Below are 27,411 nucleotides of genomic sequence, written 5' to 3' on the forward strand. Positions count from 1 at the left end.
CCCACCCCCCCACCCCCCAGCAGTGCAGGGGCAGCTTCCACCAGGCCCCCACGCATGTCCCCCTGCACCCCCACCCCCCAGCATCCAGGGTCACCCTCCACCAGGCCCCCACACATGTCTCCCACCACCCCCACCCCCCAGCCACCAGGTGCAGCCTCCACCAGGCCCCCACTCATGTCTCCCACCACCCCCACCCCCCTGCCACCATGGCCACCCTCCAGCAGGCCCCCACTCATGTCTCCCACCACCCCCACCCCCCAGCCACCAGGGGCAGCCTCCACCAGGCCCCCACTCATGTCCCCCTGCACCCCCACCCCCCAGCATCCAGGGTCACCCTCCACCAGGCCCCTACTCATGTCTCCCACCACCCCCACCCCCCAGCCACCAGGGGCAGCCTCCAGCAGGCCCCCACTCATGTCTCCCACCACCCCCACCCCCCAGCCACCAGGGGCAGCCTCCACCAGGCCCCCACTCATGTCTCCCACCACCCCCACCCCCCAGCAGTGCAGGGGCAGCTTCCACCAGGCCGACACTCATGTCTCCCACCATCCCCATCCCCCAGCAGTGCAGGGGCAGCCTCCACCAGGCCCCCACTCATGTTTCCCACCACCCCCACCCCCCTGCCACCATGGCCACCCCCCACCAGGCCCCCACTCATGTCTCCCACCACCCCCACCCCCCAGCAGTGCAGGGGCAGCTTCCACCAGGCCCCCACTCATGTCTCCCACCACCCCCACCCCCCAGCAGTGCAGGGGCAGCCTCCACCAGGCCCCCACTCATGTCCCCCTGCACCCCCACCCCCCAGCATCCAGGGTCACCCTCCACCAGGCCCCCACTCATGTCTCCCACCACCCCCACCCCCCAGCCACCATGGCCACCCTCCAGCAGGCCCCCACTCATGTCTCCCACCACCCCCACCCCCCAGCCACCAGGGGCAGCCTCCACCAGGCCCCCAATCATGTCCCCCTGCACCCCCACCCCCCAGCATCCAGGGTCACCCTCCACCAGGCCCCTACTCATGTCTCCCACCACCCCCACCCCCCAGCCACCAGGGGCAGCCTCCAGCAGGCCCCCACTCATGTCTCCCACCACCCCCACCCCCCAGCCACCAGGGGCAGCCTCCACCAGGCCCCCACTCATGTCTCCCACCACCCCCACCCCCCAGCAGTGCAGGGGCAGCCTCCACCAGGCCCCCACTCATGTCTCCCACCACCCCCACCCCCCAGCAGTGCAGGGGCAGCCTCCAGCAGGCCCCCACTCATGTCTCCCACCACCCCCACCCCCCAGCCACCAGGGGCAGCCTCCAGCAGGCCCCCACTCATGTCTCCCACCACCCCCACCCCCCAGCAGTGCAGGGGCAGCCCCCACCAGGTCCTCACAATCCCCAATCATGTGCGTAATGGTCAGCCTCCACAGCCAAAAAGCCCTACCAAGTAACCCATTCACCCACATGGAAATGGAAATCACATGTTACACCCCCAATGTTCATGAAGCTAATGAACCCATGTCTGTCACACACAATGGTTGCAATTGAATGGGAAAACACCCAACATGACATGCATGAAACCAATGAGATGAAACCACACAGTGAAGTATGGAAACAAAATTGTATTGAAAAAAATAAAGAATGCTAAAGAAAGAAAACAAATTACAATGTGAATGAGAAAAAAGAAAAGCTGCATGTCCGTATGAAAACACAAAACGGCAAATCAGAATCCCAAAAAAATGTGTCCAAAGTCAAATGTAAAAAAATCTCCATGCAAGGAATAACTATGTAAAAAAATACCAACGGTCCATGAGCCCAACTGAACAAAGGAAACCTACTAAAAAACCTACCTAAAAATCAACTATATACAAAAAGTGGAGCAGTGTCCGTCGACTCCAAATCATAATAAGAAAGAAAGGAAACCTAAAATTAAAGAAGTATAAACAAAGGCGGCGGGCAAGTCCAGCGGCTCACTCCGTGGTGTCCCGGGCCAGGGCATCATCGAACTCCTGTTCGATGTCCCGGAGGCGGTCCAGTTCCATGGCCCCAATGGTCCGCAGGGACGACGCCGTGTCCTCCTCCAACCCCCTGCGGACTGCCTCGAGGCACTCGGCCCGCCTCAGGGCCCACCGCATGGAGTTCTCCGCCCTGACCATTGTGAGCCGCGCCTCTTCCGCCCGCCGCCGCTCCGCACCTATGGCGTGGCCCAACCGCTGCCACACGGAAGACACTCTCTGTCCTGGGTCCCCCTGCCCTCCGGCCGATGCCTGCCCCTCCGATGTCGAAAGCCCCGAGCCTTCATGGCTCCCACCATGTTGCTGCTGCTGCTGCTCTGCCTCTGCCCGTGCACTGCCTCCTGCTGCCTGCACATCCTCCGCCGGCTGGGGTGCAGTTGTTGATGTGGCCACCCCTGCTGGACCTCCGACTCCCGACTGTGGCAGGGATGCCTCCTCCACCAGCCTGGCCGCACCGTCAGAGGCAGCTCCACAGGGCACCCAGGTGAATGGGTCCAGTTGAGGAGGGGGTCGGAGCAAGCCCGATCAGACAGCGGAATCCGGCCTGGGTGACCTGTCCCAGCAGGCTGATGTGGTCAACGAGCCATTCGAGATGACGTGCAGTCTCTCCATGAAAAGACTGCAGGTCACCTCGCATGGCCCGTTGACGCAACGCCACACCAGCCAGGACAGGCTCAACCCGGACCTGGATGGCCACGTCCGCAGGCAGAGGAAGGCCAGTTGACGTCAGCTCATCCCCTGCCTGAAAACGGGTCTGGACGTAGGCATCCCTGCTGGTACAAGATGATGCAGGGACAGGATCGGGGACAGGATTGCACACAGGCACCTCCACGGCGGCCTGTGCTGCCTCCTGTCCCTGGTCCTGCACTGCACCACTAGCACCAGTGGGATCCCCACCTCCAGACCCCGTCTCTGGTGCTTGCACGGCCTACTCCTCCACCAAACCCCCCACCAACCTGGATGACTCTGTGCCATCTTCCCCTGTTGGGCCCTGTGGGGTCCCAGCTGCCCCTTCTGCTGCCGAGGAGTCCAACTGCAACCTCCGCCTCTTGGACCTCCCCCCGGCAGCTGCGGCCTGGGACGCGGCACCGGACTCCTCACTCCCCGACGAGATGACAACACGGGAGGGGAGCCGGGCCTTGCGTATCCGGCTGGAGGTCGGATCCCCGCCGCTGTGCTCCACAGCACCTTCTCCGCCCTCTTCATCAGTTGACGCTGCAGACAGGGAGAAACAAAACACAGGCATCAGGGCACTGTACAATGGACACATACACACATGACAGTTGCACATGAGTGGCATAGGCAAACCTCAGACATGGCATCACAATCCCCAACACACATGTCATTGCAACTCGCACACATGAGCCATACCACAGCCATATCGCAACTGCCACCACCATCCCTACATATACAACAGCATCAGCAGCCAAAAGGGAGCCAGACATCACACGCAACACAGGAAGTGCACCACATATGTACACACACCACCACACTTGCATGCATGTCTACACCTCTGCCAAGTGTCGCACTGTTCAGATGGGCATCCATGTCACATCTGCCAATCAGGCTTCCACATTCCGCTGTCACATGCATCCATGTTGCATCACTGTTGCACCCTTGTCAAATACACACACATGCACATGTACACAGTGCTCATACTTGCAGCCGAAAAAACATACATGCCCGACATCACGGACATGTCTACTTACATACACATTCATCCAAACATGTGTGCACGCACAACTGCATTTGCCATGCAAGCCCACACACACAAGCACCATCCATGTCTCACACATTACAGCCCTCGCATGTGTCAGCCCCACGGCCCTGTACACCCCCACCCATACTCGACCCCATACAAACAGATGTGCAACCTGCACAATACCGAATAATCACCACACGCACTGCTCACAATCAGGATGCATGTACACTCACCGCTCGACTCCAGACGAGTCTGCTTCTCTAGGACCTGGACGTGGAGCGCTGGGGATATGCGTTCCAGGACCCCCATCTGTTCTTCCGACAAGTGGCCCCGGCGCCCCTTGGCATCCGCTGCCTTCAAGAGGCGCCGGGCCTTGTTCAGGGTCCTGGACCTGAAGTCCTCCCAGCGCTTCCTGACATGTTGTAAGTCCCGGACTGCCACCCCCTCCGCGTTGATGGCAGTCACGATGTCAGTCCAGATCCGAGTCCGTCCTTCCTTGTCGGCGCGGGCATCATACTGCCTCAGGACTTGCTCCACCAGGACACCAACTTCGGTGGCACTGAAGCTGGTGCCCCTCTGCCTCTCTGGCCGGGGGTTGTCAGTGGTCACAGATGGTGTTTGCCCCGACATGACAACCCCAGAGGCAGGAGTGGGTGGGCAACTGGGTCCTTGGGCTGGGCTGTGGAGCGATGGAATTCCAGTCGGGAGTCTTCGGTACCAGCAGGAGTGGTCACAGCAACAGCACCCCTGGCTGATGTGCAGGCAGCAAATGGCAGTGCACGTGGGCAGCAGGCAGTCAGGCAGCAGCAGATGGCAGGTGGGAGCGTGCTCGGGGCTCTGGGGGGCAGTAGTTCGGCCTTCTGGGCAGGAGCGTGGTCTTCCGTGTGCTTACGTGTGGCCAGCTTGGTACGGAGTGATTTGGCACGTGAAAATCCTGCACGTCAGCGTGAAAATCGAGGAAAGGCCCTTAGCGCGTAAGCGCGTCAGCACGCATACGCGAATCTATTGGACCAAAGGCCCTCAGCGCGTAAGCGCGTCTGTGACATGACCCGCACGGGTGTTTCCCACACAGCACGTGATGACAGAGCACACGTGGAAAGACTGCACGTCAGAGTGTCATCGCGTGTGATTGGTGGAAATGGCCCTACACGCAGAAGTGACAAAGCGTGTAATTGGTGGAAATGGGGCTAGCGCGTACACGCCGCGTAAGTGACGCTGGACGTGTGGGCCTGTATAAACGGTACGCGTAGAACACCACTTCCTTGTACGTGCTTTTCGTGGAGAGCGAGTGGGTGAATTCTGTACTTCTTGTCGTTTCACACGCGATTTACTTCACGGCGTTTCAAGTTCGTATTCCCTGTTACCTCTGACAGCTTTTTCTCTTTTTTCTCTTTTACTGGTTTACCTGGGCCTGTTCCCTCAAACAGTGTTCCCTTCTACTGTTGTCCTGTCTCCTCAGACAGCGTACAAATCTTCTTTTGGCGGGGGTGTTGCCAACCAAACGCGCTCCTTTTTCACACTCTTTTCCTGGCAGACGGTGAGTCACGCACTTATCTAACATCTGTGCTTGCCCCGTGTGTAGCCTACCCCTTCAGAGGTCATTCTAGGCTGCGTGTGACACGCATACGTTCATTCTTGTGTTACTGGGTGCCACAGCGTAGTGCAGGTTTTTCTTTCTGCACACGTGGTCTAGGAGGGGTTGCGTGCACGTCATCTCCCTTTTTTGGGGCTCCTGTGCGTAGCGTGACCCGTCATCTTTCCCCAGGGGTTACAATCAGCCTTGCAAGAGCACTAGTGTACAATTACCATCTGGTACCCAACCCCTTTGACCCCCAATTGCCCAGGACAATATTTTACAGCCACTCCCATACGCACATTAACATCAGTGCCATGGCTGGGAGGCGAGGATTCCGTAAGGGTGGCAAAGGTGGAAGAGCCACAAGTGGTGGCCGTGGTGGATCCGGTAGGGGACGTGGTCGTTACTTGCAGGGTGAGCCTGTCCCCCCATGTGTGGAGGACCAGTCAAGGGCACCCATAATCCCCCCCCCTCCCGTTGAGGCTGATGTGGCTGACACCATCCATGCTCAGCCCTTGTTGGACCAGCCAATTGTGGTACCAGACCTGGCTGACTCCATGGCTGACTTCCAGGTCAGCAGGCCTATGACACGTGCGCTGGTGCACGTTGATGTCACCATGCCACGTGCATCTGGGGCAGCAAGGTCATCTGCTGCACCAAGTAGGCAGGGCGGAGAGGCTGCAGGGGCAGCTGCGACTCCATCCACCCCAGCCCTCACACACCCAGCCCGGACAGTGTCGGTCCTAGTCCATGCTGCTGACATTCCCCCTGATACCATCACACTAGAGCCAATGCCTGCACCAACTCCCATGCTGAGTGTGCAACCCCACACTCCTGATACAGAGTCCACCAGGGCTCCTGCCCCTAGTGTCCAGAGCGGCGCAGGACACTCAGGATCACCACCACCTTCCAAGCGGAAGAGGAAGAGTGCTCGTCCGGCACAGGCTGATGCCCCAGACACGGCTACACAGTCCGGCCCGTCCAGGAAGCCCAGCTTCACGGATGACAAACTGAATGCACTTGTCGAGTATGTGTCCGCACATGACAACGAGATGGTCATTGTTGCAGGATCCAAGACCACACCTGCACAACGCCAGGCACACTGGCAGACCGTTGCGGACACCGTAAGTGCCCTTGGAATCGTGAGGCGCACAGCCAATGATTGCTATAAGCGCTGGAATGACCTGAAGCGCAGGGCAAAGAGTAAGCTGGCCTCAAGTCATGCCGCAACTCTAGTGACTGGAGGTGGGTCTCCAGTAGTAGACACGGAACTCACTCCACATGAGTCAGTCGCTGGGACCTACGTCACGGAGGAACAGAACCAAGGCGTGGGAGATTTGGCTGATTACGAGGCATTGTCCGGTGAGTGCACATGCATGTGTGTGTCATCCATGTGCATGGTGTGTGTGAGGGCTTCTGTATGTATGCCCGGTGAGAGTGTGTGCGCCTGAGTCGTATGGGTCAGCCATGTGCTTCATGCAATACATCCTGTGCAGCTGCATTTGGCCATAGCAGTATCCCTTCTGCCAACAGTAGACATCTAGTCCAACTGCACGCCAGTTGCCCTTGAAGTGTCACCTTGCCACAACATAGTTGCTTAATTTTTCACTGTTCATTTAGTCAGATTGTTTGCATTCCACCACTTTTACTAGGCATGTCACAGTCCTCTAGTCACATGTCTGACATGGCTATGGTAAAGTGGAGTGACTTTGTTACCTGGATATCATTTGTTCAAACATGCCCCTGTGCAATTGGACCATTTCGGACTGGCAGCTCCAGGTGAAGAATCTGACCTGTTTGAATTAGGAAAGCTATTACATGCGGGAACTGGACTGAATGAATAGGTGCTGCCCTCCTCTACATCTTCACTCAATAGCAATGGTACATGCCACCTGTGTGATGGCATGTGTGTTTCACCTGGCAATCACAGGCCAATGTGTGATGCCACTGCCAGGCAGCATGCAGAAAATGTGTTCATCTTCCATCTTGGTGTCATCAGTGTGTGCCATTTGCCTGCCCTTCATACGCAGTGAGGGTGCATGCATGGGACGGTTTTAGTCATGTGGGACATGTGTCAAACAAGTACTGGTTCTCTTGCTTCTCAGCCCTCATTGTGTGCCATGGTGCTAATGCCTGTTTCCATTTCTTTGTTTTCATGTCTTTGCAGGGGAAGACGCACCTGATACTGCTGGGGTTGTGGAGATGGTGCAGACCCAGGAGGGGTCCGAGGGCCGACCAACCACCAGTGAGGGACGTGGTGTGGTGGTGGGTGAGAACTCACAAGTGCTGCAGGTCGTGCTCTCAAGGGGTGTCTCTGGCTGCACCTCCCCCGAGCTGTACTCAGGTGTTGATTCGGATGAGACCTACGTGCCGTCGCAGGTGAGTGTTCCAGGGAGGGATTCTGTTCTGTCCCACCCACCTGCACCAGGGTCAGAACCCTCAATGGGGATGTCAGTGTTGGCAGCTACGCCTTTGGTGGTTACGGATGCAGGGTCACACTCTGCGACATCTGATCCTGTTCCTGGGCCAGCAGATCAGAGGGGGAATGCAGTCCTGCAGCCTCAGGCAGTGCCGGCACAGCAAGGCGCCGTTCGCCTTGCCCCAGACAGGTGTGGTGCCCACCGACGTGGTGGCCGTACGCCACCTGGCAATACCGCATGGGAGCAATCCATTTACGGTATGGCAACCCAACAGGCAGCATCATCCGAGATGATGGCTCAGGCCATGGATAGGGTGGCCACTTCCATTGTCCCCCCTGAAAGGCTGATGGAGCGACTAGAGCAGGCAACCGACTCCATCTGCCAGTCACACAGGGAGGACATGTTGGGGTCCAACAGGGACAGGCGGGCGGCACTGGCGACTCTGCAGGAGGCCATCTCCATTGAGACCCAGGGCCACAGGGAAGCCCTGAGGCAGGAGCTCCTTCACCTCAGGACGACTCTTGTTGAGCTTGAGGCTTCAACACACCAAAGGACAGAACAGCAGCTGGAGCGTCTCACCCGTACGCTCTCAGCTGAGATGCAGGCAACGAGGGCGGAGGTCCGGGCATCCCGTGAGTTGTTGCATGGGGACCTCCGCACACTCATCCTCCAGAACCAGACCTACCACACTCGCATGCTTGCAGCCATGGAGGAGCAGACTAGGGCCTTGCGTGGGCTGCCTCCCATAGTGCAACCACCTCCGGATGCAGCTGCACAGGGTGATAATAGCGACAGCAGTGATACTCCCACAATAGGGTAGCCGTGTGGGCCATGAGCCCATGGAGGTGTTTTATTTTCCCAGGATCCACGCAGGTGGGTTCTGGTGTGCATCCTGTCCTCGGACCTCCTGGGTGGCCTCCCCAACCCCCCCGGGCCCATCAATGGCCATTTTTGATTTTATCTTTATTTTTATTTTTTTTTTATTTTTTTGGGACGATTTGTTGGCTTCTGTGGTTCCTGTGTTTGCATACGCTGCATTGTGGCTGGGCACATGCAGGCTTGTAATGTATTTGGTTGAGATGCTTGGGTTTGAGTCACACACACCCCTCCTGCTTCCCGTTTCCATGGGCTTGCAAAGGGTGTGCCCAAGTGACAGTGAATTAAACAGTGACGTTGGACTCCCATGAGCTGTGTGGGCAGTCTGTAGTCAATACTGTGTATACATTCCTAGTGCATATTGCTGTTGTGTTGTACACTGCATGTTGCATTGATGTGTAACTCATCTTCTGTGTCTACCTCCCAATTTGCAGGTCCCTTCCTCATGTCTACACAAGGACCTCTAGTCTGGAGATGGGGTACATGTTGGCAGCAGTGCACCTACAACTCTACATGGCGCCAACACTGCACAGTTGGTAGTGGTGGGAGTGCAGGCATTTCCAGGTGGTGAGACTACTAATATCTAACATTTGTGATGTCATCTTAATGGTAGTACGTGCTCAAGTTTGTTGTTGGTCCGGCATTACTGTGAGCATTTCAGGTGTTGCAAGTTTCTAATAGGGACACTGTACATTGTGGCACTAGTGTCATGTTGTGGGGATTACTTTGTTTACCTGCAAATAGCATGACATGGCACGGTGTGTCGTGTGGCGGTGCTGGGGTTGGGTTGGCTGACATGGCACTGTCCTCTTGTTGCATTTTGCAAGTGGGTATTCATTTTAGCTGCTTGAATGTGTAACTTCACAAAACTGCATTGGTGGTGTCTGTGTGGGTAGGGATGCACACATTGTGACACTTCCAGGTGAACAATCTCAGGCTGATATGGTTTTGACAGTTCATTCTCCAGACATTCAGGATCAGTGTCCGGTTGAGTCATCATTGATTGTCAGTTGGAATGTGCCAGGGCAGTGTGCACTCCACAGGGGTGTGATTTCTATGTGAAGTAATTAGCCACTAGCTGTGTACGGGCTGCATCCCCCCATGCCCTTTCCCCTCCCATGCGCAGCGGCTGTGCATGTGGTTGGGGATGTGGTGCCACCACCATGTCCACGGCCAGGCCCCGGCGTGTTGCAACGTTGTTCAGGACACATGCTGCCACTATGATCCTGCACACTACTGGGGGAGCATACAACAGCTGCCCACCAGAACGGTCAAGGGAGCGAAAGCGTGACTTCAGCACTCCGAATGTGCGCTCCACTATGCCCCGGGTTGTAATGTGGGCTGCGTTATATCTTACCTGGGGTGGCGTGGTGGGGTTCCGAATTGGCGTCATCATGTGGGGGCTGAGAGGGTAGGCACTGTCCCCTGTGGAGGTGGTGATTGGTATCATTGGTGGGGTTGTGACCTTGCTCAGTATCTGACATGCATGCATGTGCAGTGGCATTCATACTCACCAAGCAGCCATGTATCGCCATGCCGCCCAGCTTCTAGGTCCCGGCTTAGGGTGGACATTCGGTAAATGAAGCTGTCGTGGGTTGACCCGGGATAGTTGGCATATACTGAGGTGATGATTCCCTTGGCATTACATACTACCTGCACGTTGATGGAATGCCAGTGCTTGCGGTTCCTATAGATGTGTGTCATGATCTCTGCTTCCAAAAGGTCAGGGTTTTCCCAACCCCCTTGGAAGCAGATTCATAACCCAGGTTCCGAGTGCCAACCAGTCCCAATTGGGACCTTTTGGACCCAGTCCTGGCGCCAGTGGCACCAGGCTCATAAATATGCCCAGTCCCAGCGCTGGAAGCGCCAGGCTCATAATGCTTGGGTGGACTTACCTGCAGCAGACCATGCTGCTTACTTGCCTGCCAGTTGAGCCTCTGATCCTCTTCTGTTTGGAACTACTTTTCCTGTTGGGTGGGGCAGGAGCCACTCCCTAGGTTCAGAACACTGGAACTCTTCTGGAAAGCAGGAACTCTTTTCTTACCCAGGCGTGGCTGTGGAAGGAGACACCTGAGCACTACAGGAGGCTATTTAAACCACACCCGATGGATGAATCTTGCTTTGCATTATTCTGCATCCTCTGCAGCAGAACGCTCATCGTGTCTTCTGCATCAGATCCTGGGCCTAAGGAAAAAGGCTTACCATCCTGAATCCAGTCTTCAGCAACACCTATAAAGACAAGAAAGAACAGGTTAGCATTACGGTCTTCAGTGACAGCTCTTCACTTACCTGGGCCATCGGCTGTCACCAACGCCTCCCGCTGCATTCTGAAAGACAAAGGCTTACCTACTCTTTGTGCGCTCCGGAGGTCTTCACACTGCATTCCGGCATCTGAAAGACAAAAGCTTACCAACTCTTTGCACGCTCCGGAGGCCTTCGGCGCTGCATCCCGCATCTGAAAGACAAAACAAGGTGCGTTTAAAGACATTGGGGAACTTTAATACTCACGTGCCATTACTCCTTTCCACATCTAATCCAGTGGGTATTCCGGCACCCTGCAGCCGCTCCGAACTTGTACCTGCAAAATAAAAAGACAGTTAGAGCGCATTGTGAAGCAGGCAACAAGCGCTTACTTACGTGCTTCCAGGCGCTTCTATTCATCACAAGGGCTCCATCTTCAACTCACTTCAGCCCGTCATCCACCATCGCCGGAACCCTGCAAAACAAGAGACATCATTACTAAAGACTTTAAAGACATTAGAATTACTCGAAACTTACCGTTCGTGCAGTAAACGACGGACAGCAGTCCTCTGAAGTCAAGAGGCCTGCTCCCCTTATCCAGTGAAGAAACTGGTTACAGCACCCTGCCCCTAGGCAGATGGAGAGCACGGCGTTCACTTACCTAAGACATCTTACCCTCGAGTCAAACATACAGTGCACAGAGGTCCAGCCCAAAGAGCCAGCCGTGTGTTACACATCACCTTTGAAGATACGGTATACGCCCAGTCAAGACCGGCGCCTCTATGGGAATCAGGTGAGCGTTACAATGTGCTCAGATGCCCTGGGGGGACGTAGAGCCACATGGGTGCAGTCGATGGCACCTAGAACTTTGGGGAATCGTGCCACAGCGTAGAAATCCGGGGCGGCAGCATGCCTTTCTGCAGGGGTTCTGGGCAGGTATATCTGCCTGCGGACTGATGGGCGTGCAGTGATGATGTTCAAGACCTGGTGTAGGCAGCGTGACTGGGTGGCCTGTGATACACCACCCACAATGGCACTTGTCCGCTGAAATGATCCAGTGGCTAAGAAGTGCAGTACATTGAGGACTTTCTCCAGGGGGCTGAGTGCTTGGGAGCACAGGGTGGGTGATGTGAGGTCATCCTCCCACTCACTCACCAGGCCCAGTATGATGTGTGGTGGAAACCTGTACCTCCCATGCACCTGGTCATCAGGCATCCCGAAAAGGCTGGTTTTGGGTGTGAATATTCTGGCCCTGACTAACCTCCTCCTCCTCCTTTGGTAGGCCACGCCCACTGCTGCTAGGAACGGTATGTTCATCCTGGGTCTGAGCTAGTTATTTTGTTAGCGCGCAAATTAATGCGTTGCGCGTGTTGTAGGTGAGCGTGTGTCCCGTGCACCCCTGTACTCCAGTACCCAGTCCAATAGCGTGTGGAAATTTCCATGCACCCCGGGATACAGGTGCGCTGACGTACTTGCGTGTTTAAGTGTCCGCGCACCCCTGATATACACGTACATAGGCCAATCGCGTGTACGCGCACTTTTGTCCTATTACACGCGATGACACTCTGACGTGCTGTCCAATTACATGCGATGACACTCTGACGTGCAGTCTTTCCACGTGTGCTCTGTCATCACGTGCTATGTGGGAAACACCCGTGCGGGTCACGTCACAGACGCGCTTACGCGCTGAGGGCCTTTGGTCCAATAGATTCGCCTATGCGTGCTGACGTGCTTACGCGCTAAGGGCCTTTCCTCGATTTTCACGCTGACGTGCAGGATTTTCACGTGCCAAATCACTCCGTACCAAGCTGGCCACGCGTAAGCACACGGAAGACCACACTCCTGCCCAGAAGGCCGAACTACTGCCCCCCAGAGCCCTGAGCACGCTCCCACCTGCCATCTGCTGCTGCCTGACTGCCTGCTGCCCACGTGCACTGCCATTTGCTGCCTGCACATCAGCCAGGGGTGCTGTTGCTGTGACCACCCCTGCTGGAACCGAAGACTCCCGACTGGAATTCCATCGCTCCACAGCCCAGCCCCAGGACCCAGTTGCCCACCCACTCCTGCCTCTGGGGTTGTCATGTCGGGGCAAACACCATCTGTGACCACTGACAACCCCCGGCCAGAGAGGCAGAGGGGCACCAGCTTCAGTGCCACCGAAGTTGGTGTCCTGGTGGAGCAAGTCCTGGGGCAGTATGATGCCCTCTTCGGAAGTTTCCGCGCCGACAAGGAAGGACGGACTCGGATCTGGACTGACATCGTGACTGCCATCAACGCGGAGGGGGTGGCAGTCTGGGACTTACAACATGTCAGGAAGCGCTGGGAGGACTTCAGGTCCAAGACCCTGAACAAGGCCCGGCGCCTCTTGAAGGCAGCGGATGCCAAGGGGCGCCGGGGCCACTTGTCGGAAGAACAGATGGGGGTCCTGGAACGCATATCCCCAGCGCTCCACGTCCAGGTCCTAGAGAAGCAGACCCGTCTGGAGTCGAGCAGTGAGTGTACATGCATCCTGATTGTGAGCAGTGCGTGTGGTGATTATTCGTATTGTGCAGGTTGCACATCTGTTTGTATGGGGTCGAGTATGGGTGGGGGTGTACAGGGCCGTGGGGCTGACACATGCGAGGGCTGTAATGTGTGAGACATGGATGGTGCTTGTGTGTGTGGGCTTGCATGGCAAATGCAGTTGTGCGTGCACACATGTTTGGATGAATGTGTATGTAAGTAGACATGTCCGTGATGTCGGGCATGTATGTTTTTTCGGCTGCATGTATGAGCACTGTGTACATGTGCATGTGTGTGTATTTGACAAGGGTGCAACAGTGATGCAACATGGATGCATGTGACAGCGGTATGTGGAAGCCTGATTGGCAGATGTGACATGGATGCCCGTCTGAACAGTGCGACACTTGGCACATGCATGCAAGTGGGGTGGTGTGTGTACATGTGTGGTGCACTTCCTGTGTTGCGTGTGATGTCTGGCTCCCCTTTGGCTGCTGGTGCTTTTGTATGTGTAGGGATGGTGGTGGCAGTTGCGATATGGCTGTGGTATGGCTCATGTGTGCGAGTTGCAATGACATGTGTGTTGGGGATTGTGATGCCATGTCTGAGGTTTGCCTATGCCACTCATGTGCAACTGTCATGTGTGTATGTGTCCATTGTACAGTGCCCTGATGCCTGTGTTTTGTTTCTCCCTGTCTGCAGCGTCAACTGATGAAGAGGGCGGAGAAGGTGCTGTGGAGCACAGCGGCGGGCATCCGACCGCCAGACGGAGACGCAAGGCCCGGCTCCCCTCCCGTGTTGTCATCTCGTCGGGGAGTGAGGAGTCCGGTGCCGCGTCCCAGGCCGCAGCTGCCGGGGGGAGGTCCAAAAGGCGGAGGTTGCAGTTGGACTCCTCGGCAGCAGAAGGGGCAGCTGGGACCCCACAGGGCCCAACAGGGGAAGATGGCACAGAGTCATCCAGGTTGGTGGGGGGTTTGGCGGAGGAGGAGGACGTGCAAGCACCAGGGACGGGGTCTGGAGGTGGGGATCCCACTGGTGCTAGTGGTGCAGTGCAGGACCAGGGACAGGAGGCAGCACAGGCCGCCGCGGAGGTGCCTGTGTGCAATCCTGTCCCCGATCCTGTCCCTGCATCATCTTGCACCAGCAGGGATGCCTACGTCCAGACCCGTTTTCAGGCAGGGGATGAGCTGACGTCAACTGGCCTTCCTCTGGCTGCGGACGTGGCCATCCAGGTCCGGGTTGAGCCTGTCCTGGCTGGTGTGGCGTTGCGTCAACGGGCCATGCGAGGTGACCTGCAGTCTTTTCATGGAGAGATTGCACGTCATCTCGAATGTCTTGTTGACCACGTCAGCCTGCTGGGACAGGTCACCCAGGCCGGATTCCTCCGTCTGATGGGGCTTGCTCCGACCCCCTCCTCAACTGGGCCCCCTACGCGCCAGTCGTCCTCTGTGCCATCTTCCCACCCATCAGTCACCTGGGTGCCCTGTGGAGCTGCCTCTGACGGTGCCGCCAGGCTGGTGGAGGAGGCATCCCTGCCACAGTCGGGAGTCGGAGGTCCAGCAGGGGTGGCCACATCAACAACTGCACCCCAGCCGGCAGAGGATGTGCAGGCAGCAGGAGGCAGTGCACGGGCAGAGGCAAGCAGCAGCAGCAGCAACATGGTGGGAGCCATGAAGGCTCAGGGCTTTCGACATCGGAGGGGCAGGCATCGGCCGGAGGGCAGGGGGACCCAGGACAGAGAGTGTCTTCCGTGTGGCAGCGGTTGGGCCACGCCATAGGTGCGGAGCGGCGGCGGGCGGAAGAGGCGCGGCTCACAATGGTCAGGGCGGAGAACTCCATGCGGAGGGCCCTGAGGCGGGCCGAGTGCCTCGAGGCAGTCCGCAGGGGGTTGGAGGAGGACACGGCGTCGTCCCTGCGGACCCTCGGGGCCATGGAACCGGACCGCCTCCGGACATCGAACAGGAGTTCGATGATGCCCTGGCCCGGGACACCACGGAGTGAGCCGCTGGACTTGCCCGCCGCCTTTGTATATAGTTCTTTAGTTTTAGGTTTCCTTTCTTTCTTATTATGATTTGGAGTCGACGGACACTGCTCCACTTTTTGTATATAGTTGATTTTTAGGTAGGTTTTTTAGTAGGTTTCCTTTGTTCAGTTGGGCTCATGGACCCTTGGTATTTTTTTACATAGTTATTCCTTGCATGGAGATTTTTTTACATTTGACTTTGGACAAAATTTTTTGGGATTCTGATTAGCCGTTTTGTGTTTTCATACGGACATGCAGCTTTTCTTTTTTCTCATTCACATTGTAATTTGTTTTCTTTCTTTAGCATTCTTTATTTTTTTCAATACAATTTTGTTTCCATACTTCACTGTGTGGTTTCATCTCATTGGTTTCATGCATGTCATGTTGGGTGTTTTCCCATTCAATTGCAACCATTGTGTGTGACAGACATGGGTTCATTAGCTTCATGAACATTGGGGGTCTAACATGTGATTTCCATTTCCATGTGGGTGAATGGGTTACTTGGTAGGGGTTTTTGGCTGTGGAGGCTGACCATTACGCACATGATTGGGGATTGTGAGGACCTGGTGGGGGCTGCCCCTGCACTGCTGGGGAGTGGGGGTGGTGGGAGACATGAGTGGGGGCCTGCTGGAGGCTGCCCCTGGTGGCTGGGGGTTGGGGGTGGTGGGAGACATGAGTGGGGGCCTGCTGGAGGGTGACCCTGGAGGCTGGGGGGTGGGGGTGCAGGGGGACATGAGTGGGGGCCTGGTGGAGGCTTCCCCTGGATGCTGGGGGGTGGGGGTGATGGGAGACATGAGTGGGGGCCTGCTGGAGGCTGCCCCTGCACTGCTGGGGGGTGGGGGTGGTGGGAGACATGAGTGGGGGCCTGCTGGAGGCTGCCCCTAGTGGCTGGGGGGTGGGGGTGGTGGGAGACATGAGTGGGGGCCTGGTGGAGGGTGACCCTGGATGCTGGGGGGTGGGGGTGCAGGGGGACATGAGTGGGAGCCTGGTGGAGGCTGCCCCTGGTGGCAGGGGGGTGGGGGTGGTGGGAGACATGAGTGGGGGCCTGGTGGAGGGTGACCCTGGTGGCTGGGGGGTGGGGGTGGTGGGAGACATGAGTGGGGGCCTGGTGGAGGGTGACCCTGGATGCTGGGGGGTGGGGGTGCAGGGGGACATGAGTGGGGGCCTGGTGGAGGCTGCCCCTGGTGGCTGGGGGGTGGGGGTGGTGGGAGACATGAGTGGGGGCCTGGTGGAGGCTGACCCTGGATGCTGGGGGGTGGGGGTGGTGGGAGACATGAGTGGGGGCCTGGTGGAAGCTGACCCTGCACTGCTGGGGGGTGGGGGTGGTGGGAGACATGAGTGGGGGCCTGGTGGAGGCTGCCCCTGGTGGCCGGGGGGTGGGGATGGTGGGAGACATGAGTGGGGGCCTGCTGGAGGCTGCCCCTGGTGGCTGGGGGGTGGGGGTGGTGGGAGACATGAGTGGGGGCCTGGTGGAGGGTGACCCTGGATGCTGGGGGGTGGGGGTGCAGGGGGACATGAGTGGGGCCTGGTGGAGGCTGCCCCTGGTGGCTGGGGGGTGGGGGTGGTGGGAGACATGAGTGGGGGCCTGTTGGAGGGTGACCCTGGATGCTGGGGGGTGGGGGTTCAGGGGGACATGAGTGGGGGCCTGGTGGAGGCTGCCCCTGGTGGCAGGGGGGTGGGGGTGCAGGGGGACATGAGTGGGAGCCTTGTGGAGGCTGCCCCTGGTGGCAGGGGGGTGGGGGTGGTGGGGGACATGAGTGGGGGCCTGCTGGAGGCTGCCCCTGGTGGCTGGGGGGTGGGGGTGGTGGGAGACATGAGTGCGGGCCTGGTAGAGGGTGACCCTGGATGCTGGCGGGTGGGGGTGCAGGGGGACATGAGTGGGGGCCTGGTGGAGGCTGCCCCTGGTGGCTGGGGGGTGGGGGTGGTGGGAGACATGAGTGGGGGCCTGCTGGAGGCTGCCCCTGCACTGCTGGGGGGTGGGGGTGGTGGGAGACATGAGTAGGGGGCTGGTGGAGGGTGACCCTGGATGCTGGGGGGTGGGGGTGCAGGGGGACATGAGTGCGAGCCTGGTAGAGGCTGCCCCTGGTGGCAGGGGGGTGGGGGTGGTGGGAGATTCAGTGGGGGCCTGGTGGAGGGTGACCCTGGTGGCTGGGGGGTGGGGGTGGTGGGAGACATGAGTGGGGGCCTGCTGGAGGCTGCCCCTGCACTACTGGGGGGTGGGGGTGGTGGGAGACATGAGTGGGGGCCTGGTGGAGGGTGACCCTGGATGCTGGGGGGTGGGGGTGCAGGGGGACATGAGTGGGAGCCTGGTGTAGGCTGCCCCTGGTGGCAGGGGGGTGGGGTGGTGGGAGACATGAGTGGGGGCCTGGTGGAGGGTGACCCTGGTGGCTGGAGGGTGGAGGTGGTGGGAGACATGAGTGGGGGCCTGGTGGAGGGCGACCCTGGATGCTGGGGGGTGGGGGTGCAGGGGGACATGAGTGGGGGCCTGTTGGGGGCTGCCCCTGGTGGCTGGGGGGTGGGGGTGGTGGGAGACATGCATTGTTGATCAGTTGTGCAAGGTGACATGTGGGTTGGCTGGGGGGCATGCCCATGGTGGATGGGCTGCCTGCGGGACATGAGCATGGGTGCAGGGTAGTCCCCCGTGGTGTGGGCTGCCTGCAGGGTCCGTGGTGGTTGTGGAGCGTACACCTGGGAGGGCCCACACGGCCAATTCAGGTGTGGTACTCCCCAGAACCCCTGAAATACACATACCCTGCTGTAATCGTGTGTGGAACTTCCCGCGCACCCCTGAAATACACATGCCTTGCTGCAATCGCGTGTGGAACTTCCCGCGCACCCCTGAAATACACATGCCTTGCTGAAATCGCGTGTGGAACTTCCCGCGCACCCCTGAAATACACGTACCCTGATGAAATCGCGTGTGGAACTTCCCGCGCACCCCTGAAATACACATACCTTGCTGAAATTGCGTGTGGAACTTCCCGCGCACCCCTGAAATACACGTACCCTGATGAAATCGCGTGTGGAACTTCCCGCGCACCCCTCAAATACACGTACCCTGCTCGCACTGGGCCAATCGCGTGTGGAACTTCCCGCGCACCCCTGAAATACACATACCTTGCTGAGATCGCGTGTGGGACTTCCCGCGCACCCCTGAAATACACGTACCCTGCTCGCACTGGCCCAATCGCGTGTGGAACTTCCCGCGCACCCCTGAAATACACATACCTTGCTTTAATCGCGTGTGGAACTTCCCGCGCACCCCTGAAATACACGTACCCTGCTCGCACTGGGCCAATCGCGTGTGGAACTTCCCGCGCACCCCTGAAATACACGTACCCTGATGAAATCGCGTGTGGAACTTCCCGCGCACCCCTGATATACACGTACCCTGCTCGCACTGGGCCAATCGCGTGTGGAACTTCCCGCGCACCCCTGAAATACACATACCTTGCTGAGATCGCGTGTGGAACTTCCCACGCACCCCTGAAATACACGTACCCTGCTCGCACTGGCTCAATCGCGTGTGGCACTTCCCGCGCACCCCTGAAATACACATACCTTGCTGTAATCGCGTGTGGAACTTCCCGCGCACCCCTGAAATACACGTACCCTGCTCGCACTGGGCCAATCGCGTGTGGAACTTCCCGCGCACTCCTGAAATACACATACCTTGCTGAGATCGCGTGTTGAAATTCACGCGCACCCCTGATATACACGTACCCGGACAAATCGCGTGTGAGACTTTCCGCGCACCCCGGTATACACCCACACATATTTTTTGTCAGCGGGTGTCCGTGTTTGTGGGTACCCCTTTGCACGTCATTTGTCCTGGAGGGCCACAGTATGGGACATTCATCATGGCAGTATATAGGTGCTATTTGTTGGCGCACCTTTTGGCGCACATTTCTTACAGCCGCAGAGAAGCTACCGCCTGCTTTCTTGTGGCGGTCGTGTTTGTGCCTGTACGCTGGTTTGACCGTGCGCTTTTTTGCCCTATTCTATTCCATGAATACGTGTTGTAGGCGAGCCTGTGGGCGTTCCGCGCACTTGTGCCCTGTACTTCCCCCGTGACGCCCACGTTTTGGCAAGTTGTTCCCCTTTCCGAGTGTTACGCCCGTGTTCCGCCTACTTTTGTTGCGTGCGCCGCGCTATGTGCGATTTTCGCTGTGGCCTGTGCGATTTTCGCTGTGACCTGGCGCACGCTGTTAGATGGCCTGTGCGCCAACGTGCGCCGCGCACTTTTTTATCGCACATCCGCTGGTTTTCTCGCGCACGGCCTTTCATGAATCGATGTGCGCTGCTTTTCGTGCGATTTTCGCACTTGCACTGCGATTTTCGCTATTCCACTGCGATTCGCACGTTTTTGCCCACTTGCGCCGCGCTAATTATTCCATGAATCGGCCTGACAGTCTGCATTAAAGTCACCTTGAACAATTACTAGGCCCCTGGACATATCAGATACTATTCCTCAATATTTTGGTGTGTCTTTTGATTTGTCTTTTGCAAAGTCAACTTCAAATAATCATGTATGCTTCCATTTTTCTAATTATTTTTTTATTATGTTTAGTTTTTACAAAACTTTAATTAAATTCCATCATTAACATATATTTGAAGCATCATTTTATGAGCCTTCATTACAATTGGACGTACATCCTCTTAGCCGTTCATTCTGTTCTGTATCACCTTTCCTATTCAATTCATGACAGATTTACCATTTACATCTTTCCACGACATCAGGATTTAACTGGATTAGGAAAAGTCCCTTTGTTATTCAGAATTCCCAAGTTACTATTCCTTCACAATTCGAGAACCTGAATCATCAATTTGGTTGCCGCGAATATCATGCAACATTTTTCACTGATCAGTAATAGACCCCAACATTCCTCCATTGATAGGGAAGTATAGTCGGTGGCTATCGCGCCCAAATGTTTTTGTCTCACCAGGAGCAGTTCGGCACATTCTGTTATCAAGTGTTTGGTGGTTTCCACAATCCCCGCTTCTTGCAAAACCTGCAAGAGCTATCTCTATGTATGTCTCTTAGACGTAATATCTATCTTGTTGGGAGAATATTTACTCCTAGTCTCATGAATATCTCCCAGTGTTTGAGACTCGGTAACTTTGTCAAATACTTGGGGAGGTGATTTAATGCCCTTCTTTCATGCGATAGATTCCATGTAGTTTTATGCTGGCTTCTCTTTTCTTGGGTATCTATCCAATCTTGACTTTTCACTTTGGTTTTCACTTTATCGGGGTTCATTATTAAAGTTTCTTCAGGTTGTTTTAACTGTTGCATCACTTCATGGAGTTCCTTTTTCCAGTTATCCAAGAACTCCTCTTGTTGCTTCCATCTCTCTTTAGTATCTCAAACAGGTGTAGCTGTTTTACATCCAAGAACTTTCAATAAAAGTCTAGCTTCCTCCATTCAGTCATGGACCTTAGTGATTTTAGGCCCAATTCGTATCTGATTTGTACAACCGGTAGCGATTGCCTTAAGTGTAACACTTTTTTCCAAAATTGGCCCTCCACCAAGTCCCAGAAATCCTGGGGAGTCACCAAACAGTTTTGGTGCCATAAGACAACGTGGGCCTAACTTTCTGTTCATAAAATACCACCACTGGTTTCACTGTATATTTTCCAAATTTCTTCAGTATAATGGTAGTCTGATTTGCTAACCGTGTACATTTGGCTCTTATACTTTCAGTCCAGTTTTGTTGGTACAACTAAATGAGATTCCCAGATATGTTATTTGTTCTACTACCTCCAATAAATATTTATTTATGGACCATGAGAACTCAATCCGTTTTTTTGCCAATCCTTGGAGTCAGCATCAATATCTTTTTGGATGTTTATTCGTATATCGTTATTTTTACTGAAATATTGTAACTGATCCAATTGTCACTGAAGACTAATGGGAGTTAAGTCCATCATGACTACGTAGTCTGCGTAAAATAACCATGGTATTCTCTCATTATAGATTTCTGGTGGAAATGCTTTTAATGATGCTTGTGTAGCTCCTAGGTCAGACATATATAACACAAATGGAGTGGCTTTATCCCTCTGCCTGTCGGAATTCATTTGGTTAATGACCACACTCATGTCATTCTGATTTGTATTGAGGTAGAGGAATAGAGGGCCTTTATTGGTTCTAGTAAAACGCTTGGGCAGCCCCAATTTTCAAGTTTTTCCGATCATTTCTTCCTGTAAATAGTGTTAGTTCTTTTAACAGGATTGACGCAAACATCTTTCCAATTGAATCAAGAAGGGCGATGGGCTATAGTTTTTTGGATTTTCCCTATCGCCCTTTTTGAAAATTGGGACAATTACAGCAATCGTCCAAGACAGTGGATTGTCTCATGTACGTGGAACTTGTGTAAGTATTTATGACAAAATCTGCCCAGTCCTCTGGGTTTTGTTTTATGATGAAGTTGTTTAGACCATCCGGTCCTGCTGCCCTGGAAGGATTCACTTTGTTTATTAAGATGATTACGTCTTCATTGTCAAACCATAACTCCCATGATTTGTTAGATTGATTCTGTATTGACTCAGATTTTTCGGGTAGTTCCCTGAAGAGCTGTGTAAAGTGTTTTAATCATGATTCTTCTTTGACTGCTGGTATTGCACTTACGATCTGGTTGCGCTCATTTTTGTTCTTGTGTTTTTGTTAGCTAGAATCCTCAACATCTCTTCAGCATCTTTTTGAAATCGCTGTGCTTTCGAGGCTATCGTCCAATCCCGATATTGCTGTCATCTTGCCATTGTTAACGCTAATTTGTCAGGTGTAGCTTTGCGTTTCATTTTCCGCAAATCTCTTCTTAATAGTCTCTTATTCTCCTTTACTTTCTGGTTGATGTAATAAAGTGTCTTAATTTCACTTTTACTACCTGGTCTTGACGAGAGATAATCAAGGATTTGGTCGTCATCTCTAATCATTTCAGAGAATCTGTCGCTGATTGTCTTGACATCATTGGGATGAATTTATAGGCAGTTACTTCCCTGATTTACAATCACATTTCCGAGTCCCTTAAGGCAAATCCTTTCGGTAGAGATCTTCAAAGTTAGTTTTAACATGTGGTGAACACTATGTGTTGTGGGGATGACTCTCATGCTGTTAATACACTGTAGCAAGTCGCCAGAAACCAAAAAATAGTCCAGGCAGGTCCTCGAGGAACCTCTGTACCATGTTGCCCTGCCAGGCATATCACCCCAAGTCTGGCCATTTAGCATCGAAACATTATGCTCATATAGCTCATTAACACACAATTCTGCTTTCTTTGATAAATGGGATCGTGGTAGCATGATCCCTTTATTTTCCAAACAGTATAGGTTTAAGTCCCCACCCATTATGATCCCAGGCACATGAACCTCGACTCGTGCTTTATCTATATATGAAGTGATGCGCTTTACAAATGATTAATTATCAATGCGGGCAGAGATCCAATACAAGTTAAATAGCATGAGAGTTATAGGCTCAGTTCCTGGTTCGTGGGTCCAGTGCAGAATTATTAATTGTGCATATGGGTTTATGTTCACAGTTTCTATCACTGAAAATGTGCTCCCTTGTCGTATCATGGTTAAGAGGCCTGAAGATGGTATGCTGGCCTCACCAGTTATCATCGGATTGAGGAATAAATCAAATTATTTGCAGAGGGGCTTCTTCGACAAAATCTGTGGGGTTCCATGAGTTGTTATTAAACAGATGTTTGAACCCTCTGGTGTTCCAGGATCCGAAGTTAGCGTGCTGATGCAGTTGAGTTGGTGGTGCTATTGAGTGTTCTTTGATGTAAGAGATTTGGCCGGCCAAGACCAATTGGTTTCTTCTGACTGCCTAATTTCCCTTACCTGTTGAGTCCCTCAGCAGCTTTGCTGGATTTCTAGGATTTATTTTTTTCACCTCGTAAGAGTGTGAACCTTTTTTCCCACTCTTACATGTGTTTTTGCTGTGTGTTGTACATTCTGTGCTCATGGGCTATGGAGTCTCACCCATTCCAAAGGCATCATCTTTTTACTGTGTGTCACACAGAACCTTCAGTGCAGTGACACACGGTTGTCTTTTAAGACTTCACACATTAAACTCAATTTTCTGGGACTGACTACTGTCTCCCAGAACATGTAAAGTTGCCATTGACTTTACTAGTCTTTTATATGTACAGACCCAGTACAAACTATCTTCCAATAGAGTACTGGAAGGGTTAATAGTTATCCCTTTTTGTCTGATTCTCATGGAACATTATTTTGTTCCTCGTTCTGTAGGATTTGGCTGGTGGCAAATCCTGTAGGATTTGGCTGGTGGCAGTGGTATCTACCATTTTTGTTCTACCGTGAGCTATGAAAATAGCCTCAGTACCGTTAGAGGCTATGGTGGTAGCCTCAAACTCTAATCCGCTGGACCCCTTTTATTTTATTTTTTTTCCAGTTGGGTTTATTTGCCATTTCTTTTTGTAAAGGCGCGCCAAACCAGGTTTGGTTCCTTGGTTTGCCGTACTTTGGAGGGCTTCTGCACAGAAGCCCTACTTAGATGTCTGAGTGTCTGAGTGGGCAGGATGTGAGGGAGGGGTTTGAGGCCCTCTGTACAGGGTCTCATTGGAGACCCAAGTCGCACTCTAGTTTGATTGGCTAGGTGACTGTCCTGCCAGGACTGCCACCCTGCTGTGTGATTGACAGCCAGGCTGTGTGAATGGGGGAAAACTGCTTAAAGGCAGGTCTCTGGGACTTAGAAGGCAGAGTCGCCACTGGAACAAGAGAACCAACAAGGAGCTGAAGGATGACGACTGCTGCAACTACTGGACATCCCGGTGAAGCCTTGCTGCAGGTCCGAATCGCCCGAAACTCTGACGACAGAGAAGATCTGCAAGGAATCTTCTTCCCTTGAGCTTGGTGGGACAAACCAGCTCACCAAACACCAAACGCCGGCTCCCTCTCCTGGTCAAATTTGCTGTGCATCGCTGCAGTGAACCGGAAATCCAGGAGGAATGGAACCTGTTTGGGTTTTAAGGACAGCATCTTTTATTCGACACTTTGCTCTGCTGCTGGCTTCTTTTTGGGCAGTTCAGGACCCTCCAGTCTTCTTCCTTCTTGTCCCCACAACAGTCGCTTCAGGAACCGCTGCCGGCAGGAACTGCCAGGAACAACCACCTCAGCTATATCATTCTTCTTCATTTAAGGTACTGTGCAAATCCGGTCATTCGTTCCATCTGACCGCGGTGGAAGTGTTTGAAATCTTTTGCCTCTCCGAAGGCTTGTCCTTCTCTTCTCCTTTAAATAACTTGTCCACTGACCAACTAGTTTTGAATTCTTGGCAAAGACGTAACCGTGAATTACTCTGAACTGTGTGATCCTCTGCAAAGACTCTGAACCATTAACATTGGCCTAGGCGTATTAACTTGAATCCTAGTTGTAGTAAGTATTTTCTAGATTTTCCTGCCTATCACTTATTGGTGTTGTTGATTTGGATAACCTTGTCCTCCCTTTTAAATTGCTGGAGTGCCATTTTGCTCACACTTCATTTTGAGCTTAACTTGTCCAGAATTGATTGGGGGTTATTGTATTGTATTAAGATTGTGATTTTCTGCTGCTTTATAATAGTGAACTGTTTTATAACTGATGGTGTAAATAAATGTATATTCTTTTACTCAGAAACCTTGAATCAGTGTTTGCTTGAATCATAGTAATTGTTGTCCTTTTGTGTAACTTCTGATACTGCTCACTTTACTCTTGAGATAAGTCTAGCTGCTCAGCCATCGCTACCACTTTACTGTGTAGTACAGGCTTGTACCAAAGGTGAAATTGTACTTACACTTGTAGTCTTAATTTTGTGCGGTGTTCCCAAAGTGTACTGCATATAATTCTGCCTAACACTCCCATCAACATTTGAGTCTGAATTTGCTTTATTTTTTACTTCCCTTTATTTTTCAAATGTTATCTTTAATTTCAGTTGGTCATTTCCAGATTCTATTTTGTTTTGAGAAGGACTTTCTTTCACTGTTTTCGCCTGTAGATTATGGTTGGTTTCAGTCATTAAGGCCACTATAGCCTCTGTTCTCCTGTTGTTATTGCTGGCATCTTCTTGTGCTGATTGTATGCCTGCTGGTGTTGCTTCTGTTAACTCAAATCCCAGTGGCAACAGGTCCATCACAGCATCTAATAAGATTTTCTTCATCAGTGGTGAGTATAGATGTAGACTGACCAATCATATCCAAGCTCATTTACAAATTCTACTATTTTGAAGTCATTTGTGTAAACGTATCTCAAATTAGGAGCGCAGTGAAATGGGTTTAGTATGTTCTTCCTATTTATAATTAGGCCATCTGTTTCAGGCATGATTCTTTCCACCGTTATTTGTTATTCATCCATTGATGTACTTTCCAACGGTAGAGTTGTTTCATGCTTTCGGTCTCGTCTTCCTCGTGATTCCTTCTGTTCTGTGAAGACTTCCCTCTTTTTGTTTGGTTTTGTGAGTGCAGTTCTTCTTTGCTCTAATGTTTCAAAACCAATTTCTTCGAAGTGTTTGTTACTCATGTTCGGATCAGTTTGTTTTTTAACTATCTGTTTTGTTTTGATTTGTGTCAGTTTAAACTGCATTAGGTCTTCATCGCACTGCTCTGTTGATATTTGAATGGTTGCATTAATGTGTCATTCGTTCTCAATATCATCCTCGTTTACTGAATATGTTGATAAATTCATTAAGATACTCATGTTAGAGTCATTGTGGTTTCCTTCTGGAACCAGTGTCTTCATGCAGACATTTACTTTCATGAGGCTTTCCTTAGAGATATAAATTGTTTTGTTACTCCTCTTTGGTGAGATAATTGGTAGTGTCAAGTTTCTCAAAAAGGCTTACGAGCTGTTTGAGTTGCATATTTTTCTTTTTGGGATATAGGAGCTTTTTTGTTTTTTTCGGTTGTGATTTTGGGTCTTTGGGCAAATTTGCAAGTGTCATTTTTGTTTTGCCAAATAGGTCAGATAGCGTTGGTTTAGTTGTCTCATGCTCTAGGTCTATATATTCATTTGGGATGTTTGGTGGGTTTATTCTCCCATTACACCCTTGTTGTTGGTTTTCTCATAGGCGCATGCTTCTTCTTCTTCTTGCACCAGTCTTCCCTTGTGCATGTATTCTGTCTGTCCCCACTGTGTTTGTGCATCCACGGATACATCTTGACTCTTGATTACTCTGGATATCTGTGTCTGGACTCTGTAGCGGATGTCTCGCATTTTCTTTTTCGATTATCAATTTTTTCTTAATAATTGCTTCTACATTGGTATTTTCCTTACTCACTGATGTATGTCCATCTATCATCAAATCCCAGAGCTTTTTTTTAAATTCTGGCTCCCTTTAACAGGTCCAGAATGGCCGCCATTATTGTTGTTTTTTCAGCTTCCTCTCCTCTCGCCAAGTCATAAATTCTTGCTTCCCATTCGGCTTCTTTATCCAGTCGGTCTTCTACTACTGAGGTGAATATTTCCAAGCGTTGTATTCTTGTTGATAAATTAACCAACAGAGAAGCCTGGTCATTCCTTGATTCATTAAGTGTTTCATAAGGTTTTAACAATGGATTTAAACTAATTGTCAAAGATGATGTCATCAGGTTTTGAAGTTGCATCAAAACTGTCAGTGTTAGGTGCAGTTCTAGCAGTTTAACCGATGCGTCTCACCTCCAAATACTTTCATTTTCAGCTGAGTCTTCAGATGAATCTATCGAGGATGGTGTTGAATCTTTATTAACAACGCTGTTGCTCTCTGCAAGATTTACTACAGGTGATCTGTCTTCATTCACCTTTGCATCATGTTCCAACACTTCTTCAGCCATCAGCTCTGTGTTTGGGCTTTCGTTGTTCCTCTTTTGTTCTTGATCACTGTATTTGTTTCAATCTAAAGCATCGCCAAGGCTAACATCTGTCAGTGTCGGTGTTGTACATTTGAAAGTGCTTTTTTTTTGTACTTGTGCTCTTTTGATTTGCTAATGTGGCACTTAGGTTACCCATACCCTGTGCTATCCGACTAGCAAGTGCAGCATGTTGTATCTCCAGCACATTTGGATGTACAGGCAGCATATTAGTCTTCTCTTCTTGGTAT

Source organism: Ambystoma mexicanum, chromosome 2p (genome assembly GCF_040938575.1).
Source record: "Ambystoma mexicanum isolate Mex_15411 chromosome 2p, UKY_AmexF1_1, whole genome shotgun sequence".
NCBI classification, from domain to species: domain Eukaryota; kingdom Metazoa; phylum Chordata; class Amphibia; order Caudata; family Ambystomatidae; genus Ambystoma; species Ambystoma mexicanum.